At 38.7% G+C, this 17,270-nt stretch overlaps 1 protein-coding gene across 1 annotated transcript in view; it reads left to right on the plus strand.

The window, feature by feature from the left end:
* The first annotated feature begins 12,786 nt into the window (after nt 1-12,786).
* Nucleotides 12,787-17,270, plus strand: part of LOC101139671 (uncharacterized) — a 56,571-nt gene continuing 52,087 nt past the window's right edge. Inside the window, exon 1 of the mRNA XM_055388414.2 lies at nt 12,787-12,849. The gene's annotated coding sequence lies outside the window, so the exon portion shown is untranslated. The remainder of the gene's footprint in view (nt 12,850-17,270) is intronic.

Below are 17,270 nucleotides of genomic sequence, written 5' to 3' on the forward strand. Positions count from 1 at the left end.
TACAATGTCAGGCATATAATACGTTTTTACTAAATGTTTCCAGAATATGATGTGGCTTTTAAAATTTTTATTTATTGTCTGGGTGCAGTAGCTCATGCCTGTAATCCCAGCACTTTGGAAGGCTGTGGTAGGAGGCTCACTTGAGTCCAGGAGTTCAAGGCCAGCCTGGGAAACGGCAAGGCCCGTCTCTACAAAAAATTTAAAAATTAGCTGGATGTGGTAGCACATGCGTATATTCCCAGCTACTGTGGAGGCCGAGGTGGGAGGATCACTTGAGCCCAGGAGGTTGAGGCCACATTGAGCTATGATCATTCCTGGGTGACAGAGTGAGACCCTGTCTCTTCAAAAAAAAAAAAAAAAAGGAACTATTATTAAGTTATTTTCCTTAATAGTCATATTCTTTTGTAGAATTCAGCAATATTTGGAAGAAAACATGTATCTATTCTGTCTTGTAAATGTTTTCCAATAAATAAAGAAAGTTTTTGGCATTTCCTGAAAATGTATCATAATGTATTCAGCTTGCTAACTGAGTGATTTCTTTGAATGGTAGAATCTGGATTCTGAAGTAGTTAAAATTCTAATTTTGGTGATGGGACTTTATACTTCATTTTGATTGTTTCTCTTTTCAGAGCTAACTCAAGAAATTTATATTGTCCTTATCTGTTTTAGCATTTATTTCAACTAACAATATGTATATTATTATGGTCCCTTACCACATTTTAGTTTACAATGTTAAAGCCTTCTGTCAATAGGGAATAAAGGACTTTGGTGATTCTTAGACCATGAACTGCCTAGTAAATCTGTGTGCCTCTCCTTCATTATCCTCTTATCCGTTAGTGATGCAAGACTTACAGCCATTTTAAGTAGATCTCAGAAGGTCATTGCTCCTGAGAGGAGGTTGTTTTTCAAAAATGTTAAAGAAATGTGTTACTGCATGAAAATATTTGGATATGTGCCTGGCCTTTTTGATGAGGATTGACTTCTGGCATTAAAGAGTTGTTGTCTGCAGCTGGAGCCTTTGGTGAGGTGAGACCTGATTAGGATGGCCCAAAGTGCAGACCAAGAACTACTTAGAATGTTGGGAATATGGTATACTGCTGTTGTGACCCAGAAAATATTATGCCTATAGGTGGGTGATAAATTCATTCTTATTTAGCCAATAGACTATAAGTTTTCATAGTGACTTATGCATTGCAAATAGAAAGAGTAACTACTGAAATTACTGCTTCAAACTTCTGTAAGTGAAAATAAGGTTAGTTAAACTCCCTCTTCCTAGTAATTTAGCTGCCAATTCATGTAAAATGTTTGGTAATTACATATATATATATATATGTAATCTACTTTAGCTTGCTTTTGACAAATGTTTGATTGAGGAATGTGCAGTCTATATCCAGAAAATGAACAGATCACATACACTTAAACATCAGCACTAAAGGATGTTTTTCATTGGTGACCATGACCAATCTGATCATTTTTTCTTGTGAATATGTTTTACTTGTCTTTCCACATTTCTGCTTCAGCAAAGAAATTGTGTTTTTTAAGGAGATTGAGAAACATAGTTTTCAAAGTAAAAAAGAGAATCACAGTTAATATGATTTTTCTGTTTCAATTTACTGTATTATGTAAACACCAATTAATCAGAAGTACTTATTGAACACCTATTTCTCAATACTGAGAAGTATAGAAATAAGAACAGTCTCTATCGTCAAGACTGCTATCTTCCTCCTTTTGTTTCAGGGTTGGATTTTTTGTATGCTGATCTACTACTTGGAAGAGTTTAGAACTTGAAAAAGCTAGTGTTTCTCTGGAGGAATGAAAGAGGCTTCTTTTTCTTTTTAGCATCATAAATGGAATAGATAGACATCTTATTTAGGAATCTCAATTTATATATCAGATTCCTTTGTTGTTCTCCCTATTGCTAAAATTTTAAAATACTCTCTCCTTTTAAATAAATTCAGTTATCTGGATATTTGAAGTAGATACTTCAGCATTAAAAAACGAAAACAGCATTCTTTAGTATGAGTTTTACATATTTTATTTTATCACAAAAAGTTGAAACAGGGTCTCACTATGTTGCCCAAGCTGGTCCTAAACCCCTAGACTTAAGCAATCCTCTTACCTCGGCTTCCCAAAGTTCTGGGATTATAGGTATGAGCCACCACGCCCAGCCATTATATATTTTAAAAATTAGATCCCATTCCAAAGTAATTGGACCTTTGCAAACATTGACCCATCAGGCGATTACAATCTAGTGAATTAGTTACTTAGTTTAAAAAGCAAAACTATATGACACAGTGTATATTCCTCTGTGAAAATTTTATCTTTATTGCTCCATACTTTTTTTTTTTTTTTTTAAATAGAGACAAGGTCTCTACTAAAAATACAAAAAATTAGCCGGGCATGGTGGCAGGTGCCTGTAATCCCAGCTACTCAGGAGGCTGAGGCAGGAGAATCGCTAGAACCTAGGAGGCAGACGTTACAGTGAGCTAAGTTCACACCACTGCACTCCAGTCTGGGCAACAGAGTGAGATTCCGTCTTGGAAAAAGAATACATCAAATGCTTTGAAAGCCCTGGAAATTTTGGGAACTTTGTTCTTATCTTTCCAGGTAACTTAAGAGTTACCTTGCTGAACTGACCTAACAGGAAAAAAAATAAATGAAAGTTACTAGATGCCAAGGTCACGTCTGGTACTAATTGTTATCTTTTATCACAGTTAGCATTATCCTGAAGAGGGGTGTGGGGGTATGTGTGTGTATGTATGTATAAAACAGCTCAACAAATAACTCTTTTTTGTTTGTTTTTGAGATGGAGTCTTGCTCTGTTGTCTAGGCGGGAGTACAGTGGTGCAATCTCGGCTCACTGCAAACTCTGCCTCCCAGGTTCAAGCGATTCTCCTGCCTCCTGAGTAGCTGGGATTACAGGCACACGCCACCACACCTCACTAATTTTTGTGTTTTTAGTAGAGATGGTGTTTTACCATGTTGCCTAGGCTGGTCTTGTACTCCTGACCTCAGGTGATCCGCCTGCCCTGGCCTCCCAAAGTGCTAGGATTACAGGCGTGAGCCACCGCGCCCGGCCAATACTTCTCATTTATTCATTAAACTTATTTATTGAGTGCTCAAAATGTGCCTGATATTATTCTGGTGTTAGACTGTAACGGGGAACAAAACATACCAGAAACTCAGCCCTCAAGCTTATGTTCTAATCAAGGGAGATGCTCAATAAACAAAACAAATGAATAAATTTTATATTAGAGTTGATAAGTATTATGGAGTAAAGTCGAGCAGGGAAGAGGGATAGAGGACTATCTTTGAAGGTGGTGTGGTTTGGATGGTCTGAGAATGTGACATTTGAGTAAAGATCTGAAGGAATTGTAGGTGTAAGCCGTGCAGGATCATGGGGAAGTATTGAAAGGTTTTGAGGCAGAGAAGTAACATTGTTAGCCTTATTCTGTTTACATAGACGCTTAACTGGTCTTCCTGCTGTCTGAGGAATGCCCTTTAATAGTCCTTTTGGTGTGGTTCTGCTAAAACACTTCGTTTGTCAAAAAAAAAAAAAAATCTGTACTTTGAATTTATTTTTGAAGAATATTTTCACGTGATACAGAACTGGAGGTTGACAATTTTGTTTTCTTTTTCAGTACTTCTTCCCTGTTGCTTTCTGGGGTTTTTTTCTGGAGATAAATTATTATCTTAGTTCTTTTGTTTGTAATGTGTTTTTCCCCCATCTTGCTCCTTTTAAGATTTTTCTCTTTATCACCAGTTTGATTATGACTTGCCTTGTTAGGGTTTTGAGTTTTCTCACACAAGGTTCATTGAACTTCTGGATCTGTGGGAATATAGTTTTCGTGAATTTTAGAAAGTTTTCAGCCATTATTTTTTGAGATATTTTTCTGCCTATCCCTTTCTGGGATCCCAATTGTATGTATGTTTGATATTATCTTATAGGTCACTAAGATTCTAATACGTTTTTAGCCTTTTTCCTCTTTGTGCTATCATTTAGATAGTTTCTATTGCCTGTCCTTCAAGCTCACTAATCTTTCCTGTCTAGTTTATAATCGGCTGTTAAGTCCTCTAGGGAATTTTTTTAAATTTCAAATATTGTATTCTTCATCTTTAGTAGTTCCAGTTGATACTTCTTTATAGTTGCCATTTCTTTCCTTAGTATATGCATGTTTTTCTTTAATTCCTGAGATACTTACAATAGACATTTTAAAGCTTTGCCTGTTAATTACATCATCTGTTATTTCTAGGTCTTTTTCTATTGACTAATTTTTTTTTTTTTTTTTTTTTTTGAGACTGAGTCTCGCTCTGTTGCCCCAGGCTGGGGTGCTGTGGCGCAATCTCGGCTCACTGCAGCCTCCGCCTCCTAGGTTCAAGCGATTATCCTGCCTCAGCCTCCGGAGTAGCTGGGACTACAGGCACCCGCCACCACGCCCAGCTAATTTTTGTATTTTTAGTAGAGATGGGGGTTTCACCATATTGGCCAGGCTGGTCTCGAACTCCTGACCTCAAGTGATCCACCCACCTTGGCCTCCCAAAGTGCTGGGATTACAGGCATGAGCCATCACATCCAGCCCTCTATTGACTAATTTTTAATCCTGATTTTGGGTCACATTTTTCTACTACTTTCATGTTTTCTTTGGATGATAGACATTGTGGATGTTACGTAGCTGAGCATCTGGATTGTTGTCTGTCTTTAAAAAAGGAACTTGTGTTTTATTTTGATAGGCAGTTAAGTTACTTGTGGATCAGCACCATATTTTCCAGGATTGTTTGTAAGCTTTGTTGGGACAAGTTTAGAGTAGCCTTTACTCTAGAGTTAGTTTTTCTCTGTTTATTAAGTAGAGACCCTCTGGAGTTCACAAATGCTCCCAATGTCCAACAATGTGTTTCCACTTCAGCTGGTCACAACTCAGACATCTCCCAGCCCTGTATGAGCTGTAGGACTTTTTTAGCTTACAGTTTCCTAGCATCTGGGCTGGGTGCGATGACTCATGCCTGTAAGTAATCCCCACACTTTGGGAGGCCGAGGCAGACAGATCACTTGAGGCCAGGAGTTTGAGACCAGCCTGGGTGATATGGCGAAACTCCATCTCTACTAAAAATACAAGAATTAGCCAGGCATGCTGGTGCATGCCTGTTATCCCAGCTACTTGGGAAGCTGAAACACGAGAATCTCTTGAACCCAGGCGGGTGGCAGAGGTTGCAGTGAGCCAAGATCACGCCACTGCACTCCAGCCTGGGTGACAGAGCGAGATTCTGTCTCAAACAACAACAAAACAAAACAAATTTCCCAGCATTTGTACCTAGCCCAGCCTAACTGTATTTCACTTCATGTATACACAGGTTACTGTTCTGCCAAAACTCAGTAAGACACAAGTGCAGATTTCTGGAGCCCTTTCTTGGCACAACTCTTTCCTCTCCAGTACTCTGTTTTGCAAATTTCAGCTACCTTACCTCCAACCTATCTTCTTAACTCAATGAAATCTCTCTGCTTACAGTACTCATCGCTTGTTTAGGTCTGGAAAGTGACTGTGGGGAAAAAATCCAGGGCAATGAAAGGGTTCACCTTACTTGTTTCCTCTCTCTCAAGGTTCACAGTTCTATGCTGCTTATTCTCTAATTTCTAGAAATAGTTTTATATATTTCATACAGTTTTCTAGTCATTTGTGGTAGGAGGTGAAGTCTGGTGCTAGTTACTCCATTATAGACAGAATTTGAAATTTCTAGATTTATATTTTAACAGGATCACTTTGGTTCCTGTGTTTAGTTGAGAATAAATGTCCTATGTATGCTTTCTAAATTTTACTTTAGTTCCTTGGAGGAAAAACAAACACAGATAAAATGATTTAGAGCCTATTTGCGATTTTTGATGTATATTCTGAGGAATGGGGAGAGACAGGTGTTCATGCTTTCATGGCTTTGCTATTGCTATCACATAGGGACTCCTACTCCATCTCCTCTGTCACCGCTGACTTTTTTCATTTATTCAATAAGTATTGAATGTGTAAGTCATTAATTGTATTGACAGGATGAATCAGACATAGGTCCTGCCATTATGATGTTTACAGTCTAGCCAGGAGAGAAGCTGTGCATAGAAACTTTAAATCCAAGATAGAGATTGAAAATAAACAAAAATGGCTGAGCACGGTGGCTCACACCTATAATCCCAACACTTTGGGAAGCAGAGGTGAGAGGACTGCTTGAGACCAGGAGTTTGGGACCAGCCTGACCAACACAGCGAGACCCCATCTCTGCAAAAAGTTTTTTTAAAAATTAGCTGGATGTGGTGGCATGCACACGTAGTCCTAGCTACTTGGGAGGCTGAGGTGGGAAGATGGCTTGAGCCCAGGAACTTGAGACTGTAGGGGGAACTATGATCGTGTCACTGCACTCCAGCTTAGGAGTGACAGAGCAAAACCCCATCTCTTAAAAAAAAAAAAAGAAGAAGAAAAATCAGTACAGGTAAAAGTGGTGTGGGAAACCCAAAAGAAATAGCTTAATTTTTATTTTAAATGTTGGATTTAACAGCCTACTTAAATGGGGAATTGTAGATTTCTTTTTTCTGTTTTAAAGCTTCATTTTGTTTATTTTGGTTTAATTTTCCTACCATTTTGGATATAATAGATTTCAGTTTTGTTTTTGGTCGTGATTATTTTTTAGCAATTGAATTGTGAAACTAAAATATATCTGTGGAAGATATATTATCAGGATGAACTGAACTCCTGAGAAGAGAATTCTGAGGTTTTATAATCTTTTTTGATTTGACCCTTAGTGGAGGAATCAGACATCATTGATCTTGAGAAACGCTATTGGTTATTGAAGGCTCAATCCCGGACTGGACGATTTGATTTAGAGACATTTGGCCCATTGGTTTCACCACCTATTCGTCCATCTCTAAGTGAAGGTAGGGATCATTCCATTTTCTACATATGTTCACTGGTAAACATACCTGAGCCCATCTCATATTTGTAACCAATACATTTTAACTCTAAGAAACCATCTTCTCATATGTTTGCAGGTTTAATGGAGTGGGGAAAAACAAATGGGAATTAATATTATAGTCTTGAGCCTGATATTCTACCTGTTACAACCTTGCATAAATCAGTTTAGCTCTCTGCACCCGAGCATGCTCATGTAGAAAATGTGTTTGACCAAGGCAGTGGTTGTGATACTGTGTTCCAGTAAGGTGCATTAGTAGCTAGTGCCTGGAGTCATGTGGTGGCCACTGAATGGGCAGAGCTTCATGTTTCCACACATGACCTCGTCTCTTCCTCCAGTAGGGTGCCTCTACTTTTTTTCTTTTACATAAGAAGATTCCATTGCTGTATTCTTCCCTCCAAAAGAAGATAAAGAAACTATTGGACTAGACCATCTCCAAGGTGCTCTCTAGCTCTAAACTTAGTGCTGTTACTTTTTTTTTTTTTTTTTTGAGGCAGAGTTTTGCTCTTGTTGCCCAGGCTGGAGTGCAATGGCGCCATCTCGGCTCACTGCAACCTCTGCCTCCTGGGTTCAAGCGATTCTCCTATCTCAGCCCCCCCAAGTAGCTGGGATTACAGGAATGTGCCACCATGCCCAGCTAATTTTGTGTTTTTAGTAGAGACAGGGTTTCTCCATATTGGTCAGGCTGGTCTTGAACCCCCGATCTCAGGTGATCCGCCCACCTCAGCCTCCCAAAGTGCTGGGATTACAGGCGTGAGCTACTGCACCCAGCCTGCTGTTACTTTTTAAAAAATAAAGAGTCCAAATATAGTTTTGAGCACATCATAAAAATCATATTTTGAATATGAATACTTGAGTTCTGCTTCCAGCTCTCACCTTTTAAAACTTATATTTGGCAAATCATGTAATCTTCTCTGAGCTTTAGTTTTCTAATCCCTAAACTGAGGGCACTGCGTTAGATTCTGGGAATATACTATCTGTATTCTTCAAATTTCTAGAGTACTTCGGAAGTACTTGTCAGGGGAGCCAGGGCAGATAGGGCTCTGGGTTTCTACCTACTTCAACAACAGTGCATTGTGTTTTTACCTTTTTAGAATTGGGATTGATGTATCATTTCATTTGAAAACAAAATTATTTCATTTCTTTTTTTTACAAAATGTTTGAAAACCACAGGATTAGATTATAAATTCCCTTTGTGAAATTTAAAATATTCATGTATAAAAGATTAAACAGTACAAAGAGACACTGTAGTAGAGAATTTCTTTCTCTTATGTTGCATAGTGTATCTTCCTTTGCTTCATGAAAGAGCTTTATGGGAGCTTATTAATGATACCATAGTGTATCTTTGAGTATTCATTTAATAAGCAGTTCAGTTTTTCTTTCTTTTTTCCCTTTTTCTTCTTAGTCTTTCTAAGTAAGAATAATTGTAATTTCTGACTTTTTTTTGGTTTTTAATTTTTATTTATTGACTTCAAAAATAGTCATTTTAGCCATTAAAAATGATGCAAGATAAATATAGATGGACATAACCAAACACTAAAGGATTGTAATGTATTTTCTGCCATGATCAGAAGTTTCAATTATAATTATACCAAGAGGAAAGAGATACTTCCTGAAACATTAGGAACTACTAATAAACTTAAAAAAAAAATTCAGTCAGTTAATGGGAAAGAGTCATTCCTCCTTTTGTAAACATGTCATTATTAACATTAGGAAGCTTGGCTGTGATTTATGGCGTCTCTTCCTATTTTACAGGTTTGTTTAATGCTTTTGATGAAAATCGTGACAATCACATAGATTTTAAGGAGTTATCCTGTGGGTTGTCAGCCTGTTGCAGGGGACCCCTGGCTGAAAGACAAAAATGTAAGTGTGTTAAACATTGTCAAAAAATTGCAAACTATGTAGAGAGAAAATCAGTTTTCATCAATGTAAAATTATCTGTGGATTAAGGCTTGAATTTTTATAACTTTGTCAGATTAGCAAATATTAATCTCACGTTAGGGTTTTACTGAGGTCACTCTAAGGAATCAATCACCTCTTCTTTTTCACTATGGAATAGTTTGGGATATTTTCTATTAACAATGGGGTTGATTTTCCTGAAGAATTTGTAATTCATGATAAATGAATCAGATCAGCTATGATATAATTGAAAATTGTAAACATTTAGGAAATATTTTTCTGTTAGAATTTTGTGTCTTATGTAAGTTGAGGCATAAGTCATTTTCCTTCCACTGGCACAGATTAATATTTCATTGGCAAAAGAACATTTGTGGTCAAAACTAATTTTGTCGAATACTAAAATGATCTTTTTTAAACCAACTAAAATGTTGTAGCATAATTTGTAAGCATAAGTACATTCCATTATTAAATCTTAACCGTATTTGTAAAAATGCAGGCATTTACATTTAATTGGAACCTAAGTCAAATATATTTACTGGGGTCATTATCTCCACGTCTTTCTAAAATAAATCTTCCCAAATGTTGCATATTTCGGGTGTGGTGTTCAATATTTTTATCGTATTTAGTACTGTTGTACTATGATGCACTCAATTGATTTAATAGCCATAATTCTATTATGAAGGTATATGAAATAATTTTCCAACTAAAAATTCAAATCTCTATTTTTATTCCCTGTTGTTATACCACTATTTCAAACTGGCTTGGTTGTTTCCATTACAATTTGCTGTTAGATGAGGAAGCTAAAATCTTTTTTTTTTTTTTTTTTTTGAGACAGGGTCTTGTTCTGTTGCCCAAGTTGGAGTCCAGTGCAGTGCAGTGGTGTGATCGTAGCTCACTGTAACCTTGAACTTCTGGGCTCAATGGATCCTCCATCCTAGCCTCCTAGGTAGCTGGGACTACAGGCATGTACCACCATGCCTGGCTAATTTTTTTTTTTTTTAATAGAGATAGTGTCTTGTTATGTTGCCCAGGCTAGTCTCGAACCTCTGGACTTAAATGATCCGCCCACCTCAGCCTTCCAAAGTGTTGGGGTTATAGACATGAGCCTCCATGCCCAGCTCTGCATTTCCATTAAAGTTAATTGTTGTCTTAAAAAATTTTTGTTTTAATTTCTTTTTTTGCTAATGAACTAATGGAAGTTAAACTACAATGATTCATTTGGAGTTAAATAGCAAAGCACTGGTGTTCTAATTATTAGCATGTTGTGTTTCAGTTTCATTAAAGAGTTAAAATTGTTGGCCGGGCATGGTTGCTCACGCCTGTAATCCCAGCACTTTGGGAGGCCGAGGCAGGTGGATCATCTGAGGTCAGGAGTTCAAGATCAGCCTGGCCAACATGGCAAAACATAGTCTCCGCTAAAAATACAAAAATTAACTGGGTGCAGTGGCAGGCATCTGTAATCCCAGCTACTTGAGAGGCTGAGGCAGGAGAATTGCTTGAACCTGGGAGGTGGAGGTTGCAGTGAGCCAAGATTGTGCCATTGCACTCCAGCCTGGGAGACAGCAAGACTCTGTCTCAAAAGAAAAAAAGGCCTGGCGCGGTGGCTCACACCTGTAATCCCAGCACTTTGGGAGGCTGAGGCAGGCGGATCACAAGGTCAGGAGTTCAAGATCAGCCTGGCCAATATGGTGAAACCCTGTCTCTACTAGAAATACAGAAGTTAGCCGGGCGTGGTGGTGGACGCCTATAGTCCCAGCTACTCGGGAGGCTGAGGCAGGAGAATCGCTTGAACCCAGGAGGCGGAGGTTGCAGTGAGCTGAGAACTGCACTCCAGCCTGGGTGACAGAGCGAGACACCATCTCAAAAAAAAAGAAAAAAAAAAGGAGTTAAAATTGTTTTTGCCAAAAAAAGATTGAATGTACATTAGTTATATTGGAAAGGTAACATGGAAGTGGACTGTCTTTATATCAGCTTAAGATTCTTGATATAAATAGGATTTTTTTTTTTGAGACGAAGTCTCGCACTGTTGCTTGGGCTGGAGTGCAGGGGCACGATCTTGGATCACTGCAACCTCCGCCTCCCGGGTTCAAGCAGTTCTGCCTCAGCCTCCCAAGTAGCTGAGATTACAGGCGCCCGCCACTACGGCCAGCTAATTTTTTGTATTTTTAGTAGAGACGGGATTTCACCATGTTGGCCAGGTTGGTCTCGAGCTCCTGACCTCGCGATTCGCCCGCCTCGGCCTCCCAAAGTACTGGGATTGCAGGCGTGAGCCACCATTCCCAGCTGTAAATAGGATATTTTAAGCAAACAAACAATTCTGCTGGCCTGGCACCGTGCATCATGCCTGTAATCGTAGCACTTTGGGAGGCCAAGGCCGTTGGATCACTTGAAGTTAGGAGTTTGAGACCAGCCTGGCCAACATGGTGAAATCCCGTCTCTACTAAAAATACAAAAATTCGCCGGGCACGGTGGCTCACGCCTGTAATCCCAGCACTTTGGGAGGCTGAGATGGGCTGATCACAAGATCAGGAGATCGAGACCATCCTGGCTAACACAGTGAAACCCCGTCTCTACTAAAAATACAAAAAATTAGCCAGGCATGGTGGCACGTGCCTATGGTCCCAGCTTCTCGGAGGCTGAGACAGGAGAATTGCTTGAACCCGGGAGGCAGAGGTTGCAGTGACCTGAGATCATTCCATTGCACTACAGCCTGGGTGACAGAGTGAGACTCCATCCCAAAAAAAAAAAAAAAAAAATTACCTGGGTGTTGTGGTGTGCTCCTGTAATCCCAGCTACTCGGGAGGCTGAGGCAGGAGAATTACTTGAACTCGGGAGGCAGAGGTTGCAGTGAACTGAGATCATGCCACTCACTGCACTCTAGCCTGGGCGACAGAGCGAGTCTCCATCTCCAACAAACAAAAAGAAGAACAAGAAACAACTCTGCAATGATCAATTTTGAATATTAGAAATTAACCTAGGGGCTTGCATTACTTCCTAAAAACTTGTAAGGTATTGTAATATTTATTGTATAGTAACTTCACCCTTTCTTGACAGTTTGTAAGGCATTTAGCTTTAGATTTGGCTGAAGGGGTAGGGTCTTATATCTGAATAATGATTTAGAGATACAGATTCATGATATGCAGGAAGTCCTACAAGTTCTGAGGACTATAATGACATAATATAGTTTATTACAGATGAGAACTGTTCCAGAATACATATACTTGCTTAAAAAACTAAGTAATTATACAAGGGCAACTTCTAGTAAAATATATTATACCTCAGAATACAAAAATGATTTTCCTCCATAAGAGTTTCTTTTCATTAGTTTGCTTCAAGGTATTTGATGTTGACCGTGATGGAGTTCTCTCCAGGGTTGAACTGAGAGACATGGTGGTTGCACTTTTAGAAGTCTGGAAGGACAGCCGCACTGATGATATTCCTTTAAGTTATGATTGTGTATGTCTTGTTGCGTATAAACTTCCAATGGGAAATTGGAGGGAATCATTTTCTTTAAAAGCATAAAATAATTTGTTACTGCTTTTAGTTACTATATTATGCTACTCAAAATATTGATAGCTGAAGATGCAAAATTGGAAAGAGAGTTTGGCTTAGAAAATCTTAAACTGAACTATGTAAAATAAGAATGAAACCATAGGAAAGTTATCTTAATTTTTAATAATATATGAGAATCTATGGTAATTATAAAAATACTTGAGCAAGGCTGGGTGCAGTAGTTCTTGCCTGGAATCTCCGCACTTTGGGAGGCCAGGGCTGGAGGATCACCTTAGCCCAGGAGTTTGAGATAATCCTGGGCAACGTAAGGAGACCCCATCTCTACAAGAAAAGCAAAACAAATCTTGCTTAATATACTTTAGCCATTGAATAACAAAATCAAAAGTATATTCACTGGTTTCTAATTACTCCTTTGGGTTGTTTTTAAAGGAATTACATATGGATCTCTCTGATATTGTAGAAGGCATATTGAGTGCCCATGACACCACAAAGGTGAGTCTAGATAGAACTAATTTATCTTTTTCTAAAAATATCATGTACTCCATTTGGGATGTATTGCTTATATACATGCTTGAATCTCTTCAGCATCCTCCCTACCAAGTACTTATCTGGACCTGTGGGTAAAACACCTCCAAGTTATTTCCAAAGAGAGCCATTCCATCTTTAAGCAACTCTGAAACTGTATGTGAAAACATTTATTATAAGCTAGGCATTTTATAAGAATTATGTAGACAGAGCCCTTGACAACTATAGCCTATCATCTGTATTTCTTCCATTTGACTAAGTTGTGGTAAGGCTAACCTTATATTGAGCAAAAGAAGTCAAACAAAAAAGAATATATACTGTATGATTCCATTTATATGAAGTTGAAGAACACAGAAGCGAAACTAACAAATAGTGATAGAAGTTGGAATAGTGATTTCAGGGGTGTGCAGATTAATTGGGAACAACCATAAGGATATCTGAGATGATGGAAATGTTTTTTTCCTCTTAATCTGGCAGTACATATATTCTCTCTCTTCTTTTTTTTTTTTTTTTTTTTTTTTGACAGAGTCTTGCTCTGTCACCCAGCCTGGAGTGCACTGGCAGGATCTCAGCTCACTGCCACCTCTGCCTCCCGGCTTCAAGTGATTTTCTTGCCTCAGCCTCCAAAGTAGCTGGGACTGCAGGTGTGTGCCACCATGCCTGCTGATTTTTTTGTATTTTTAGAGTAGAGATGGGGTTTCGTTATGTTGGCCAGGCTGATCTCAAACCCCTGGCCTCCAGTGATCTCCCTGCCTTGGCCTCCCAAAGTGCTGGGATTATAGGTGTGAGCCACTGCGCCTGGCCAGTACATCTATTCTTTTAAGAAATTTCTTTTGTTTTTTTTTTTTGTCTGTTTGTTTTTTTGGAGACAGGATCTTGCTCTGTTGCCTAGGCTAGAGTGCAGTGGTGGGATCTTGGCTCACTGCAGCCTCGACCTCCTGGGTTCAAGCGCAATCCTCCTGCCTCAGCCTTGCGAGTAGCTGATACTATAGGTGTGCACCACCATGCCCAGCTAATTTTTTTTTTTTTTTTTTTTTTTTTTTTGTAGAGACCAGGTCTCGCCATGTTTCCCAGGCTGGTTGCAAACTCCTGGCCTCAAGCAGTCCTGCCTCAGCCTCCCAAAGTGCTGGGATTACAGGTATGAGCCACTGTGCTGGCCTAAAAAATTTTTTTAAATGGTTGTGGTAAGGACCTCTCCTGTGTCCTTTAGTGGTAGCCAGAATAAGCATGTAATAGCAAAACTAAACATGTACTTTATAAATTTAAAAAAAAATCCTTGACTTATTTAGTTTGGTAACATTTATTAGTAATGTTATCATAATAGATTTACTCCTATAGCTTGCATTACTATGATGTCTATGTGTCCCTGTGAAATTGAAAATAAATTACCTGTATGAGACAGATTTGCATAAATTTTAGTCTTTCTACTGAAGCATTGACATGTACCAAGTAGCAGATTGGTAGGATCTACACCACAATGGTGTTATTAAATAGAGGTTTAGCATAAATAAAGAACGTCAGTTTTTTTTCTTTCTTCAATCACAATTTCAGAAGAAATTGTTAATGGCCCTGTTAACTGATTCTGAATAGAAACAAATAATAGAAATGAGTTTCAGGCTAGAGCTTTGACAATTCAGTCCCCTTCTTTCTCCTCTCTGCCAGAAACTAAGTTATCGACTTCTATTTCGTGTGTATGAGAACAAAAACCAGGAAAAGTTTCAGTTAGAAAATGCCTTGTGTAGAGATAAAATTTTGAACACCTTTTTTCTAAGTGTTTCATAAGTATGTAGGTATTTTTGCTGTCGCCTTTTATGTAAGATGGAGTTTCTACTTCTGGCTCTTCTGTGAACATTAAACAAGATCATTTAGCTGCTTCATTTCCATGTAACCATGATAATGAAATAGTAATAGTTTAGGATAGAACTTGGGTTTTCTAACCAAGCCTATTAACCATATTCGCTGGTGACTAGATTGTACCAACATTACTCATTCTTTTTCTGACTACCAACTCTTCTCTGTTTTATCTAATTCATCTGTTGACTATTTAATGATACTCTGTAGTGGCTCAAGAGATCTAGATGTTACCCTTGGATAGTTTGTGGTATACAGGTAAAGATAGACAAGTGTGATCAGGGCTATGTTAGAAGTTGAGGCTGGGCATGGTGGTTCTCATCTATAATCCCAGCACTTTGGAAGGCTGAGGTGGGAGAATCACTTGAGCCCAGGAGCTCTCGACCAGCCTGGGTAACATAACGAGACTCTATCTCTAAAAAAAGAAAAAACGTAGCCAGGCATAGTAGCACATGTCTATAGTTCCAGCTACGAGGGAGGCTGAGGCGAGAGGATCATTTGAGCCTGGGAGGTCAAGGCTGCAGTGTGCCATGATTACACCACTGCACTACAGCCTGAGCAACAGAATGAGAACTTGTCTGGGAAAAAAAACGGTTAGCACCAAGTATTACGGTGGGAGGGTAGAAAGGGAACCATGTAAATTGAACTTGGAAAGTCCAGAAGATTTCTGCTGGGATGTGGCACTTTAATAATTAGTTAATTATGGTTAACAGAAGTAAAAAGTTGAAAGGTGATTCCTAAAAGAGGTAACAACTAGGGGTAGAATAGAAGACATTATTACTGTATAGGACTGTACAGTAAAACATCCTGTGTAGTCCTAGAACTGCAAATATTCTGATGTGGCTGGAATAACAGATTCATATATTGAAGGCTGTAGACCTGGATTGGAGACGTATCTTGAAGGGCCTTGGGTACAAAACTCAGGAGTTGAACTTTATGCCAAACTATGGAGAAACCTCCAAAGATTCAAGGAGAACACAGCAAGTGATCAGCTGACACTATTTTGAAAATCAGGGCCACATTTAAATGGAGGACATTTACAAATAAGTCATATAGGTTGGGCATGGTGGCTCACGCCTGTAATCCCAGCACTTTGGGAGGCCACAGTGGGCGGATCACCTGAGGTCAGGAGTTCGAGACCAGCCTGGCCAACATGGCGAAACGCTGTCTCTACTAAAACTACAAAAATTAGCCAGGCATGGTGTTGGGCATCTGTAATTCCAGCTACTCAGGAGGCTGACGCAGGAGCTTCGCTTGAACCTGGGAGGCGGAGGTTGCAGTGAGCCAAGATGACACCATTGCACTCCAGCCTGAGTAACAAGAGTGAAACTCTGTCTCAAATAAATAAATAAATACATAAATAAAACAAAATAAATAAGCCATATAGTCAGTGAATTTGCTTTAGGAAAAGTTCATATGATACCTTGCTTAGCAGTAGTCCTAACTGCAGTCAGTAAAACATCCATTAAATTGGGAGAAAATAAAATCCATTTACAGTTCTAGATTTTAAGCATAATGTTCTGTATGTTTTTACAGTGTGTTAATTATTACTCAGGTGGCAGTATAGCAAATGGGCTTTTGATCATCATTGTATGCATGATGATTCTGTACGGTGGTATCTATTATTTCTTTTCGTGACGTTTCTTTCCTTTTGGACAGTATTAACATATCTTTGAGGTCAGTGTACCTGAAAATTGTTCCTTGAATATTTGTGGTTATATAAAAGAGTCAGATTATCATCTTAAAAATACTTGTTACCATCTTGAGCATTTTATATTTTGTTCTGTTAGATATAAAATGTTCTTATACCATGTATTAATAATTTATCACACATATCAAATTACATTTGTCCTTTTTTGTTTTTTTTTTGTTTGTTTTTATTTTTGTTTTTTTGAGACAGTCTTGCTCTGTCACCCAGGCTGAAGTGCAGTGGAATGATCTCGGCTCACTGGAACCTCTACGTCCTCGGTTCAAGTGATGCTCCTGCCTCAGGCTTCCAAGTAGCTGGGATTACAGGCTTGCACCACCACACCTGGCTAATTTTTGTATTTTTAGTAGAGACGGGTTTTGCCATGTTACCCAGGCTGGTCTCAAACTCCTGACCTCAAGTGATCCACCCGCCTTGGCTTCCCGAAGTGCTAGGATTACAAGTGTGAGCCACCGTGCCTGGCCTACATTTGTACTTTCTAAACAGCCTTTATTTTAGTTTTATTAGTAGCATTTTAGATTTTCAAACGATAAAATTAATAGAAGTTATTACATTTTCATATTTCACTGTGATTTTCCTATCTGTTCTAAATGCTGAATCGTATAAAATTAAAATGAGTTTACACTAGCTGTTAATTTTGTCATCAGTGCAGAATCATTGACAATTATTACTTCAGAGATAAACAAGTAGCATTTTGAAATATAGCGTGTGTTCAACATAGCTTCTCCCTCTGTTGGCATTCTTCATTTTTCTGTCCTGGAATTTTAGTCGTGACTGTTCAGGGTAAAACTCCTGAATGAGTTGAAATTTATCAGATCATATCCTCACC

This window comes from Gorilla gorilla, chromosome 4 (genome assembly GCF_029281585.2).
Source record: "Gorilla gorilla gorilla isolate KB3781 chromosome 4, NHGRI_mGorGor1-v2.1_pri, whole genome shotgun sequence".
Lineage (NCBI taxonomy): Eukaryota > Metazoa > Chordata > Mammalia > Primates > Hominidae > Gorilla > Gorilla gorilla.